General features: G+C 43.8%; 1 protein-coding gene and 1 long non-coding RNA gene across 11 annotated transcripts in view; both read left to right on the top strand.

Annotated features, from left to right (window-relative positions):
• B3GALT1 (beta-1,3-galactosyltransferase 1) overlaps positions 1-13,619 on the top strand; it is a 602,186-nt gene that overhangs the window by 558,024 nt on the left and 30,543 nt on the right. The window lies entirely within an intron of this gene.
• On the top strand, positions 4,819-12,599 carry LOC137226568 (uncharacterized). The gene is made up of 2 exons (XR_010944406.1): positions 4,819-5,017; positions 11,294-12,599. It is a non-coding gene; the product is annotated as an uncharacterized lncRNA (long non-coding RNA).

Genomic DNA, 13,619 nt, shown 5'->3' with positions numbered 1-13,619 from the left:
TAGCTACTATGATTCATAAAATAACCTTACCATAAATGCATTGTTCCTGAATGATACAGGAGGAAAAAACTGATAGCTAAAAGAGGTGTCTTTTTTAAAAAATTCATATTCACAAGTGTCCATGAAACCTTTGACTGATTTTAATGATAGCCTCTTTTAAAATGAAATAGTAAGGAACTAAAGTATGCCTTAGGTGGCCTGAGACAATGCCTATTTAAAAACCCATTTCTCCAAGGTCATAGCTAATGGATTCTTGAATTTTCTTTGCTGAAATAACCTTGTCCCACAGGCAATTGTACTTCAATTATTTCTCATTTTGCTTGAAAATAGTAGTATGTCATATAGGAAATGATGGTATAGTTATAAAAAGTGTCTAAAATAACACTCATTAAAACGTTTTTATTTAAAATGATAAAAGGCAAAGACAAACACTCAGAATATTCCTCTATACACCAACTTTTTGCTCTAAATGATACACTAAGTTTATAAAAATGATCGCAGCCTTCCTGGAGTGTGGCTCGGGAAGTGAAGCACCACACTGACAAGAGGTAACTTGAACCATACTTTTATCTTTCCCACCATCACCTCTGTGATTTGGGCCAATAACTTAATCCCTCTAAACTACAGTTTCCTGGCCCATGAAGTGGACAGTTAAGTGCCTTCTAAATACCAGGTTCATTGGATAGTAGAGTCATTTTCAATAAATAAATAAATACCAGGTTCAGTTTGACAATAAAGCACAACTGTGAGTGGAGGGCAAGGAGGTAGCTCTGAGCTAATTCCCTGCAAGGTAATTTGTCAAAAGTAAATTCAACAAAATGCCCATTCACCAGAGACCTCTCTTCTTTTCAATATTTACAAAGTTTACAGCACTGTGCATTGGTTATGTTGGTTTTCGCCACATTTGGAGATTCCTGTGAGGCTTTAGTTGAGAGTTTCCCAATTGCTAACAGCATTGGAAGGAATACCCAGTTCATCTTTGCCTTGCCCCCCCTCCCCATGGTGTGGAGAGAGGATCCCCTGATAAGGAGCGAGGGAGAGGCGTCAGCACCCAGCCAAAAAGGGCCTCGGCAGAGACATGACATTATCACCATAAGGATTCTCCAAATTCAAGACAAAGAGATTCAGTATTTAAATATATTAGGTTGATTAACCATTTTTGAGAGCTGTTTCATGGAATTAGCCTGCTGACATGGTCCTTCCTCTTAGAGATCTTATAGCTCAATGGAGGAAAACAACTAAAACCAAAACAGAAAATAAGTAAATAATATAATTAAGAATTGGGATAAGCACTATGGAAAACAAAAGGGATGCTAAGGCAGTGGAGAGCTAGAACTTGCTTCCTAAAGGGTGATTATGGGAGGTGTGAGTGTCAAGGGTTCCATTCCCTTCCCTTTCCTGGTATGTGATAGGATTGCATTGCCTTGGTCTCCGTGGGGTTCCATGGGGTATAGGATCTGACCTGGCTCATCAGTTGTGTCTAGAAATGATATGTGTCACATCCACACTGGAGCATCTAAGTGTTGTTGCTCTTCCTTGTGGCAATCTGACAAGTGTTGTGGTCCAAGACGTGGTTGCTCCGTTAACCTGGAACTTGTGTGAGTTCCAAGAACAGAGTGCCTTCAACCAACCTACAATATGGCTGGATTATAGTAAATCAGGAAAAAGTAGTGAATAATCTTTAGAGTTCCTTCTACTCGCTCAACTCTTGCCTGTTCTGGCTCTGAGGCTATTCTCATATTTATATTCCTGGCAATGCTTTCAGATAGATTAAGTAGCTTGACTCTAAATGCCTTTGATTGTTTACACAAATCAAACTCTCATGTTTTATCTCTCGCCTCTGGATTATGACCATTTTTATCAAGAACTTGCATGTGGGTTATTGATATGATAATGCAATCCTAATGCTGTCTCAGAAGGTGAGGGCCTCTATCCTTTCAGTCAACACTGAGGTGCACTTGTTTATATAGGCCATTCACAGCGGAGCTGAGACTTGGGATGAGAAGCCCCCAGCATTTTGCATTTGAATAATATGTAATATTGTGCAATTTTTAAGCTCTCAGCCTTTCATATCAATTTCTAATATTCCAGCAACAGAATCTAGGGAAAAACCCACATTTTCACAGGACTCGTCACAGCCCATTTAATGTATATGTAAGAGAGATTGTCTTTTGCACTGAAGATCTTTTTTGAAACCAAAATGAGAACCCCTTAGCGAAAAACAAATTGCATGAGATGCAGTTTATCTTCTTTGGAAGCAAAAAAGAGCTGAGTCAACCCTCCTGGGATTTGACAACTTAGGTATTTCTTTATCCCTGACACTGCTCAGATAGATATATCTATCTATCTATCTATATCTATCTATATCTGTCTGTATCTATAGATAGATATATCTATCTATATCTATCTATAACTGCCTTTACTGAAGTTTGGTGGACTTAGAGGAAGTACATCCATCTGATATTACAGTCATTCTTGTACAGTGTTTAAAGTCTTAAGGATTTTTATTGAGGTGAATGAAATCCTGCCTAAGAAAAAGTTGAAGAAGGGAAGGGAAGTGGCTCTAGAATAAAAACAGGGTCCTTAATGTAGTTCAGGCTCAGTGCTAAGTGCTTTCATTTGTATTATTACCCCCATACCATGGAGGCAGTAGCCCAGAAAGGTTATGACCACCCAGCCAATGACTGGCAGACCAAAGAAGGAACAGAGGTCTTCTCCCTCTCAAGACCCTTCTCTTTCCTCTCGACCGCTAGAGAGGAAAAAGTCTAGAGTGTAAAAGTCTACCTTTACCATCGCCATAATTAAATGTAAAATGGCCATGTCCTGCATTTCTGTAATCTCCAGAGTTGTCCTCTAAAAGGTAAACACTAGATGACTCCTGATTTATTACATTTATTACATATCTAGGTTCAGAAGAGCTTTTAAACAGAGCTGGTTGTAATAAGCTGTGCTCCACTAATTGCACATCTTCCCTTTGTTCGGCCTCATCCTGTATAATTAGCACCGTCTTAAAAATAGACGTTTTCTGTGACATTAAAATTCTTACACAGCACACCCTCTAATTATTTCATGTCTTCACATTACGGACTAAGATACTCATGATGGAGGGGGTAATTCTGTTTGTTATTTAATTAGTTATGGAGGAGTTCAGGAAAACCAAGAAAAAAAAGATTATTGAAATAATTTCTACTTGGCTCTCAGATTTTTTCTCACAGCCTTACTCCCTCCTGGCTTCAGACCTCATCATTTTTGGTACCAGTGTTAGTTATGCCTAGGATCTCTTTCTATTAAAAACTTAACTATCCTTCAAGATCTACTCAAAATCCCCTCCTCTGCAGGCCTTTCCAGATGTCCACCATTAAAATTAAGCTCCATCTTCCATACCACAGGGCACTAATCTTATAGCATCTAGCTGCTTTGTATTATAGGGATGGGAAGTAGGGCAGACATGGCTGGTGACTTACTCAGATTTCTTCCTGGGCATATAACTAGACAGCATGTCCTTGCCTACCTTATGAGTTGGGTGTGATCAGAGGATGAATTTCTAGTAATGGAATACAAGTGGAAGTGACATGTTTCCTTTTGGGGCCAGGATTTTTAGGAGGTAGGTTGCTCCATGCTTGCTGTCCCCTGTTGACATCTGCATGAGAGAAGACTGATGCCCTCAGAGATGGAGGGAGCTGGGGCTCCTGGGTCACCAGGTGGAAAGCTTTCTGACCAAACAGGAACAGCCTCATTAGGCTGAACAAGAAATAACCACCTATAGTGTTAAGCTTGGAAATTTAGGGTTTATTTGTTACATCAGCTAGTGTGGACATACCTACCACCGTGTGTGCATGTTTGTAAGCGTGTGTCTGTGTGTGTGTGACTCCCTCTATTTCAGAAGCCTCAAAAGGACTGGAACAACAACAACGAAAAAAATCACCCTTCGCTGTGAGCAAAGTTAAACTAAATAGATGCCTTATTTGGAAATGGAGCAGATGGTCATCAAAATGAAGAGTGGAGGGGTCTCTAAAACATCTCTAGTATCGGGAATGCCATTTTCTCATTTACAAGAAGCTGTCTAGAATTTTGAAAATAATCTCATAGGTGACCAATTTAGGGTAGAGAATGAAAGGGATACCCAGGTAGTTCCTATATTAAAATGTGTCCTAGTTCATTACTCATTCAAACATTCATCATTCTTTCCATCAACAAGTAGGTTATTCAACACATTCTATATGCCAGGCAGTCCTCTAACAGTTCTGATCAATCACAGGCTTGCCCCCAGCTCACTCCAAATACACAGTCCACATAGCCAGCAAGTCATCACACTACTGAAGTTGGACTCAGCTTCCCACCCAGGTTTTCAGGTTCCTCGTCTATAAGAGAGAATAATAATATTATCTACTTCTCAGATTGTGTTGTAGTTTTAATTAGACAATTATTTAAATATAATGACTGTAAAATTTTTAGCACTGTGCTTCACACTTGAACTTGATAAGCATTCAATAAATCCTAGCTGCTATTATTCCTATGAATTTAGATTAATACTATAAGATTGTGTAACCAAAAATTCTGACCAGACAGAGAGGGTGTGTGGAATACAATTTCCCTTTAGAAGTGATTCCTGATACGAGAGTTGAGAGGTTGGGAATAATGTTCCACATTTTAAAAAATAAAAACAGTATGTGCAAAGGACCGGTGATGAAGCATTTTTGAGGAACTGAAAAAAGTAAGAGTAACGGAGTACGGAGAGCAAGGAGGAAAGTGCTGCAGGATGAGACCATGCAGAGCCTTGGGAACCACCATGTAGCCACGCTAAGAACTTGGCCTTCTTCCTAGCACAAGAGAAGGTCATTGAATGGTTTCAAACGGGTAGTGGCCAAGAATGATAAGATCATCTTTATTTTTTAGAAAGATCATTGTGGCTGGAATGCAGAGGTAGACCACTTGGTAAGTTACCATTGGAGTCAAGATAAGGAATGCCCATAGGTTGGACATGGCAGTGACAGTGGAGATGGAGAGAGGTTATAAGGTATGAAAAATTTCTGAAGCGACATTGACAGGACATGATGATGGATTAAGTACAGAACTGAGGGGGAGAGAACTGTTAAGAATGGCTCCTGGTCTTTCAGATAGATACGGGCACATTTCACAGAGATAGAGAACCCTAAAAGAGGATCAGGGGTGAAAGATCATGAACTTACCTTTGTTCATGCTGCCTTCAGGTGCCCCTCAGATATCCAAGAATACACACCAAGTACACAGTTGGATGTATGGGTCTGGAGCTCCTTAGACACGTCTGAGCTAGAGTGTGAATTTAAGAATTATTGGCATATAGATAACAACTGAGGCCAAGAGCAGGAGAAATTTGCTTAGAAAATGGGCAAAACTTAAACTGAGAAGAAAAGAGGGCCTAGGACCCAGGCTGGAGGAACCTGTTAGCAAAGGAGGCTATATTAAGCAGGGTTCTCAAGACAAACAGAACAATAGGATGTGTGTGTATTAGAAGAGTGGTATAAGGAATTGGCTTAAGTGATTGTGGAAGCTTTGTAAGTCCAAAATCTGATAGGGGAAGCCAGCAGGATGGAGACTCAGGAAAGATTTGCAGTTTGAGTCTGAAGACAGTCTGCTGAAAAACAAGGATCAGTCAACATTGTAGATCAAGTCCAAAAGCAAGTCTGCTGGAGAATTCCCTCTGGCTCGAGGAAGATCAGCCTTTTGTCCTATTCAGGACTTCATCTAATTGAATGAGCCCCACCCCTCCATACACACACACACACACACACACACACGTGCACACTATGGGCAACAGTCTGCTTTACTCAAAGTCCACTGATTTAAATGTAAGTCACATCCAAAACACCCTCACAGGAACATCCAGAATAACGTTTCACCAAATATCTGGGCACCATGGTCCAGCCACGTTGACCCATAAAATTAATCATCACAGAGATATACAAGAAAAGCAGACATAGTGATTGTTTCTCAGGCTCTGTAGTAGTTGCTAGGAACACAGTCTACATCATGGCTTACAGTCTGAGCCCAGGGGCCAGACAGCTGGGTTTAAATCCTAACTTTGCTTTTTACTTACCCTATGGCCTTAGGCAAGTTATTCAAGGACTCCATGACTTATCTTTAAAATGGGCACAGAATTACCCACCTCTGATGGTTGTAAAAACTGAATCAGTTAAAAAACATAAAGGGCTTAGAAAACTGACTGAACATAGTAAGTGCTCAATAAGCATTTGCTCTTATTTTTAAGGCAGACGTGGTCTTTTTCCCATGAAGTGACAGGAAGCATCACAAGCAGACAACAGTGTAAGGAAGGCAAATGCAGCAGAAACCCTGACCTCATCTCAGATGAGGGCCTGATCTATAGAAGGAGGAGATGGCTGTCCCACTTCAGTGCTTCAGAGAATTCTGGAACTTGCCCATCCTTTTTTCTCCATGTGAAGATACCTGCCACGTGAATGGCTTGTGAACTTGTGGAATAAGCCCCTCCTTCACTCTTTCCTGATAAGGCCCTAAAGGACTCCGTGTTAAAATACAGATGTTACCTAAAGCTGTGTCATTATCAGCCTCAATAGCTTGAGGTGGATTCCTTCTTGGATAAACTACTCAGGTTCTAATGGAACATTGTCTTTGTTCAACTGAGGCAGGACTGAGGAGGCTCTTGGAAGCTAGGAAGTAGCTGGGGAGACAGAAGAAGACAGATGGGAAGGAAAGGGGAGGGAAGGAACAAGGAGGGTGTTAAGAGAAAGTCAGAGGACGGCAGAACCCTTCTTGTTACCCACACCTGGAATTTCCCCTGGTGTTCACTCTCCTCCAGGCCTGTGCCCGTTCATGCCTGGGGACCCTTGAAATATTTTCCCAAATCCTTTACCTCCTTGCTTTAAATAAGTATTAATTTTAAGGTTTGTGTTTTATTTTTTCCCTACTATGGACCAAAGTAGTTTTCCAGAGAGAGGCTACCAGTAGAAGACAAGCGTGTTGCTAATTCCACATTATCATATTCAGAGTACAATGTAAATACTTGTTCCCTTAGGACACGCTTTTCATTTCCACTTCTGAACGGCAATCACCCCTTTTCTCTGCCCTACCCAGGGCGGTTGTTCAGGAAGCAGAGCCCCCTTGACCCCAGCCCCTGTAGCAACTGGAGAAATGGTGACTGTGCATTTGCCCCTCCGTCTTAGTCCCAGGCTTGGGCAGAGGGTCTGTGCAATAGCACTTGGATCCACTCTCTAATCTCTTTAGACGGTGCTGAGGTGTTCGATGTATTACCCTGCTTGTAATTCAGTATCCACTGCGAGGGAGCACGTTGTTTTATTTTTCTTTCTAAATGAAATACTGATAAAGATCTTGTGCCGTGACTAATTCAGAGCTCATTTCCTACCTTTTGCCTGTGATTCCTTCTGTTTCAGTCCTGCAAGCTAAGGCTTAATTTAGGCACTTCTCTCTCTCTTTCCCCCCCCCCATTTATTTATTTATTTATTTATTTATTTATTTTTGGCTGTGTTGGGTCTTGGTTGCTGGGCACGGACTTTCTCCAGTTGTGGTGAGTGGGGGCTACTCACTGCAGTGGCTTCTCTTGCTGCGAAGCACGGGCTCTAGGCACGCGGGCTTCAGGAGTTATGGCACGTGGGCTTCGGTAGTTGTGGCTCACAGGCTCTAGGGTGCAGGCTCAGTAGTTGTGGCGCACGGGCTTAGTTGTTCCGCGGCACGTGGGATCTTCCGGACCAGGGCTCGAACCCGTGTCCCCTGCATTGGCAGGCGGATTCTTAACCACTGCGCCACCAGGGGGGCAAGCCCCTAGGCACTTCTTTTTATTTAGACAGAGGTTGGGGCCCTGCAGTTTCCCTCAAGATGGGCTTTTCTGAATGTTCGTCAGCTGGGCAGAGTTGCAGGCCCACCTGCCTTTGGTTCCTACATCTCTCAGTCACATTCCCTGAGTGGCATGGCCTCAGTCACACAGCTGGGAATGGGTCGTCCCTTGACTCCCAGGCTTGTGCTCTGCCCACTCTACCAGTCTGCCCTCCAGGGCTCACAACACGCTCCTCTCATGCCTGAAAACCAGTGAGGTTTTCCCTTAGGCCCCCAGAGCCCTGGGAAAAGGAACTGGCAGGAAGGGCAGGAGCCAGTGTCCTACGGTCATTGATGGTTCTCTTCCAGAACAGCTCCCCAGGCAGCTGAGCCAGAGCTGAGGAAGAGGAGACCCAGGAGATACCGGGGTATCTACATTCTAGCTCAGGGGCCTGTTGCTTCTCTCTGCCCCTGTGGAGGTCTCTGAGTCCCAAACCCGCAAAGAACCTCAAGGAAACTGATTAGGAGATGCCCTGTCAGGAATGAGGTGAGGGTAAGGAAGGAGGTGCTGGTCTGCTACAAAGTGAGGCTCAGAGAAGGGATGAAGTTCAGGGACGGGGTGAGAGTCAGGGATGCCGGTAGCACACAGAAATATTGGTCAGTAAAGCACATGGTTTTACACTGTCGTCTACTAAGTGTCCTCCACACCAAAACGACCATGCTAGACATTCAGAGGCACAACCCCAGGCCCCGAGGACACTGACCTGACAAAATATACAGAAGTCAAGATTCGGACACCAACACAATTTGTGCCTCTTTCCTGTGCCCGGTGCCTCACAGGTCATCTCAATTATTGCTCAAGACAGCCCTGCAAGTAGGTGTTTGCTCATTCACCTGACAATTGAGGACAGCTGAGGAAATGAGGCTCCCGAGAGTGAGGTACACGGAACGACACAGATGATGCTTTCAGGAAGCAGGATGCAAGATGGTCCATTTAGTCACAGAGAACAAAACAGGCTGTACTGCTTCTGCTCCTAAAGGCTGAGCACATGGTCAGCTGGGAATCTGATGAGCTCCTCAGCCGCTGTGTTCCTGGCCACAGGTGCCCTCAGTCCCCCCAGACTAGGGGGCTGGATTGGCCTAGACTGGCACCCAGGGGAGACTGAGTGCGCGACAAGAAGCAAGCAACGCCTGCCACGCGCAGATGGTGGCTGAGGAGCCGGGAGGCAGGCATATGTTCTGTAAATAGCGCTCACCCTGCCCTCTCTCTGGCTACAGACCTGGCCCTTCCCCTTCACTGCAGGGCTGCTGCCCAGGAGTTGGCTTTTCTGATGCTGTGTTTGTTTATGGCCTTGGATGCACTGTAACCAAAGTCCGTCTCAAGCTGAGCCTCAGGCACTGAGCAGACTGGAATGGAAAGTGGGACATTATACAATTCCTAGGTTAAAAAGAAAGAGAAGTCCCCAAGGGCAGAAGTTGGGTCAGGGCTGGCCATATCACGGGGTTGCCCTGTCTGTGGCAGGGATTCTCAGTGGATTTCACTTAGCCCTGGAGAGACAGCACAAACGGATCCTTGAGCACAGAAAAGGCATCTCCAGGAAGCAAAGGTGTCACAGCCCAGAGTGGTTGCTCTCTCCCCTGCCCTCCTCGAGTAGCTTTGCTCTTAGCTCTCTACTGCATTTATGATGAAGGACTGATTTCCTGGTCACCTCAACACTTATTCAGCTATGTGCAGGGCCCCATACTTACTCACAGCTTGTGACATGTCCGATGCACCTTTGGTTTCCTGGCACCCAGCCCAGAGCCAGAAAGTAGTGGGTGCTCTATAGATGTTGGTCAGATAAATGAGCATAAACCATGTAGTTCCAGGATTTGTAAAATGCCCTATGATATGAAATGGTCAACAAATCCTCCTTCGCCAATAAAATCTACCTGAGATCACATAAATGGCTTCTCATAACTTCCTAATAGCACAGGATATCCCTTGGACCCTAGTGAAGTAAGTCCAGTGTATGATGAACTGCCTTATAAATTAATGAACACCACCCTTTAGAAAAATGGTCTATTTCATTTGAAATGGCCAGAAATATGAAAGGCAGTGGTCACATAGTTGATGTGAAAGTTACCATAGTGGTTCCTGCTATCTTTTCTGTTACAGTCCACACAGGAGATGAATCTCTCATGGGTCATGCACCCCCAACAGGAGAGCCAAACCACACCCCTTCTTTGTCTTGCGGGAAAGTAAATCCAAAGGCAAGTGAGTAAAATCAGTGTCTTTACGAGAATAAACTTGAATCTGCTCTAATTTTATAAATTGAACCCCAATTATGGACAGCCTTTATTGCGTGCTTTCTACATGCTAAGCATTGTGCCGTGAGCTTTGCATATACGATCCTATTTGAGTTAGGAACAACCCTGCACAGTTGGTTCTATAGAATCTTCACCTTGCAGATTAGAAAACAGAGGCTGATGGAGTTTCCACAATGTTTCCAAGGCTAATATATGACTAGGGCTGAAATCCGAGTCTTTACATTTACACTCACCTGTCTCCAGAATCATCAGCCTCCAATTCCAGCACTTGGTGACTATTATTATAAATTTCCTGTGACATCCCTCACAAGTGACTGCCACAATCTGTGTATTATAACATAGAGAACCTTTTACCAAGAATACAGTGCTGCTTCTATCAAAACTGGATTTTGCTCCCTGATTTGAACCCAGTTCAATTATGGGAGTCACTTTGGGTCTTAAAAAGCAATAAGGTAATAACCATCCTTTACCGAGTGTCTGTTATGTTTTACTCACAAAGTCAGAGATGTTGCAGAAATTATTTCTAATATTATATTCATTATTTCTAATATATTAATCTATGTATATTGTACTATATTAATATTAGATTTCTAATATAACATATGTAGAAAGTGTTATATATAAAGTTGGAGCAGGAGAGAAAAGCCAGGTCCCCACTTGGTTTCATTTCCAGACTCCCAGGGCCTCTGATCTCCCCTTTCCCCACTCTCGGCAAGTCTCATTGGGTGCCTTTCCTCCCCCTTTGTTTCCTTCTTCACTGGCCCATCTCCACCTCTGCTCTCAGCTGAGACTCAGGCCTTGGCATGTTAATGGGCCATGATGAGAGTCTGGGAAAACAGTCCTCAGACGTGTAGGAGTGATGCTGAAAACTTGGCCTCTGTGCACTGGTGCTGAATTGAATCTCGGAGACAGGGTTTTCGGTGACGTACAATAGAGAAGAATACCTTTATTGCTTTGCCAGGCAAAGGGGGACACAGTGGGCTCGTGCCCTGAAGAACTGTGTGTCCCAGCCTGGGGGATTTGAGGAGGAGCTTTCTAGCAATGATTCAAGGGCAGGGTTGCTGATAAGGATCAGGGTGTGTGCAGGGCCTGCAGTCCTTTCATCTGGCCTCAGGTGGTCTTCTGATGCGTTTCTGTGGTTCCTGTAATCTGGCCTCAGGTGGTCTCTTGAACAGCTTCTCTGGTTCCTTTAATCCAGCCTTAGGTGGTCTCCTGATGAGCTTCTCGAGGTTAACAAACTGTGATCTTCGCTGGAATGAAGAATGCTAACATCTTCCATTTGTTGGGGGTTTTAGTTCTGTGAAGAGCTCAAAGGTATTGTTATGTGTATCCCTTGAGGAGGAACCAGAACCCTGCCCCAAGGCTGCACTATTGTTTCTTGACTGCTCCTCCCTTGTCTCTGCATCCCCTCCCTTCCCTCATTAGCAACTCTTCCAATCCACCCTTCGGGACTCAGGGAAGGTCATGGAGGCTGGAGTCTATTCCCTACAAGTAAGAAATGGGAGGCCCACAGGGTCCTGCTTGGTTTCAGGAGGAAGGTGGGAGGATAGGACAGGAAATGTTGGAAAGAGGAGCCCTAGGAGGGGAAGTGTTCCAAAGAGAGGTATAAGTCCCCAGTAGGAGAGGGGAGAGTGGGGTGAGAGGTGATGGGCAGGGAGAGAGCGCAGTGGGGGTGAGGCAGCCATCATTCAGGTGAAAATATGGAGGAGGCAGGAGAAGGGGCTACAAGCACCCCAGAGTCTTTGGGGAGGAGAGGAAAAGGGAAAGGAATCTCCAGAGAGCACTGATGATCTTCCATGAAGGAGAAACTGTGCAGAAAGAGAAAAGGCAGCTTTTCCCAGCCCAGGGCTAACATTTGTGTGGGAGCCCTACTGTCAGACAACCCTATCACTCTCGCCAATCACCACCGGTGTCTGGAAGTCATGCCCCAGGGAAATGCCTTCAAGGACTCAGCAACAGTGAATTCTCTGGAGCCCTCCCTCCTTGAGCAGCCTCCTGAATTACGAGTCTCACTAAGGTCAGGCCTTTCTCACAGACCAGGGAGCAGGGGTCAGCAGTGGGCAGGCTGTTGGGCAAACATTCCATTGTCCAGATTTGGATGAGGAAAGACATTAAGCTGGAATGAGATGGAATAGGGATCAATTCATGCTTCAAAAACAGGAAAGCGTTGGTCAGGGAGGAAAATCAAGGACGTGTGCGAGTTTTTCCAAGCCACCAGCAAAATGCTACCACAAATTCAATGAAGGAGTTTGTACATCCTTTTATTTCAAACTTGCCCATAATTTGAAACCATCAATATCGATATGGGTACGTTGTCCTACATATTTGAAGATGATGCTACCAGTGATGATTTTCCTGTGTGTGCATAAAATTGGCAGAAAAGAGTGGTGCATGTCTGGCAGTCTCCTATGTTGTATAAAGAATTGATTTCAAACTGTAGCTGTTTGAAAATAGATACTACTGAAACCAGGAGTTTGATGTAAAAATAAACAAGTGTTTCTTAATCTGTATTTTCACAAGCAATCGATTTAATCTCTTTGATTTTAAACTCACAAGTCAAAAGATCAGTCAGTTTGGTTAAAAACACATGCACAGTCCAACTGATTTATTGACTGAACTGTTCGCTTGAAGGAGCAGTGGTGCAATGGTAAGAGACGTGGCTTGGAAATCAGGTAGCCTGGGCTCTGGTTTGGGCTCCATTACACACCCCTTGTAAGAACCTGGGTGACCTCTGAGCCTCAGGACACTCGTACCTGCATCCTGGATTCTGGTGATCATCAAATAGGTAGAAATAATTTTATACCCTGGGAAGTTCTCTCCAAAATTCCGTCACTACTATCGATAACTGTCACATAACCCCAAAGCCAAGTATTCATCAATCCTTTGAAATGCTGATACTATATTTGATACACTTACTCATGGGAACTTTCCCATGTTTGACAACTTCTCTCCCTCTCCTGTCTGAATCATACTTCCTAACAGTGCCCTCTATTACCAATTTAATTCAGCACCCCTGAAGATAATAAGCCTAACTACTGCTTCAGTTAATAGAAATTCTTCTTTCAGTACCTGAAACAGGTACTGTTTCTGCTTTCAGTACCTGAAACAGGTACTGTCATCTGCTATGACATCTGTTTAAAACCCATGGAGAGGATTCAGTGTTCACAAGCAAATTGAGTAATTACTATGTAATTACACTATAAATTGTGCAGTCATTGATTTGCTCATCTTTTGGACATACTCACTATGACAGCCACCTGCGTTCTTCTAAGATGTGCAGATCTGTTCTTCACGTGGTCAATATAAGGATTTGAGCTAAATACCTGTGGGTGAAAGATTAGAGTATTATCTCTAGAAAAGAGAAAGTGTTGGAGATGGAAGAAATGAAACTGTGGAAAGGAGATGTTAATAGAGTGAGAAAGAAGGAGGAGGGATATTTTGAAGGTGGATTTATCTAAGTACTTTCTCAGTCATTTCATAAAACCTGTGAAATTGCTAAGCCTTGCCGGCAGGAGAAAACACAA

Source organism: Pseudorca crassidens, chromosome 6, assembly GCF_039906515.1.
Source record: "Pseudorca crassidens isolate mPseCra1 chromosome 6, mPseCra1.hap1, whole genome shotgun sequence".
Classification (NCBI taxonomy): Eukaryota; Metazoa; Chordata; class Mammalia; order Artiodactyla; family Delphinidae; genus Pseudorca; species Pseudorca crassidens.
This window is presented reverse-complemented; position numbering and strand designations above follow the sequence as displayed.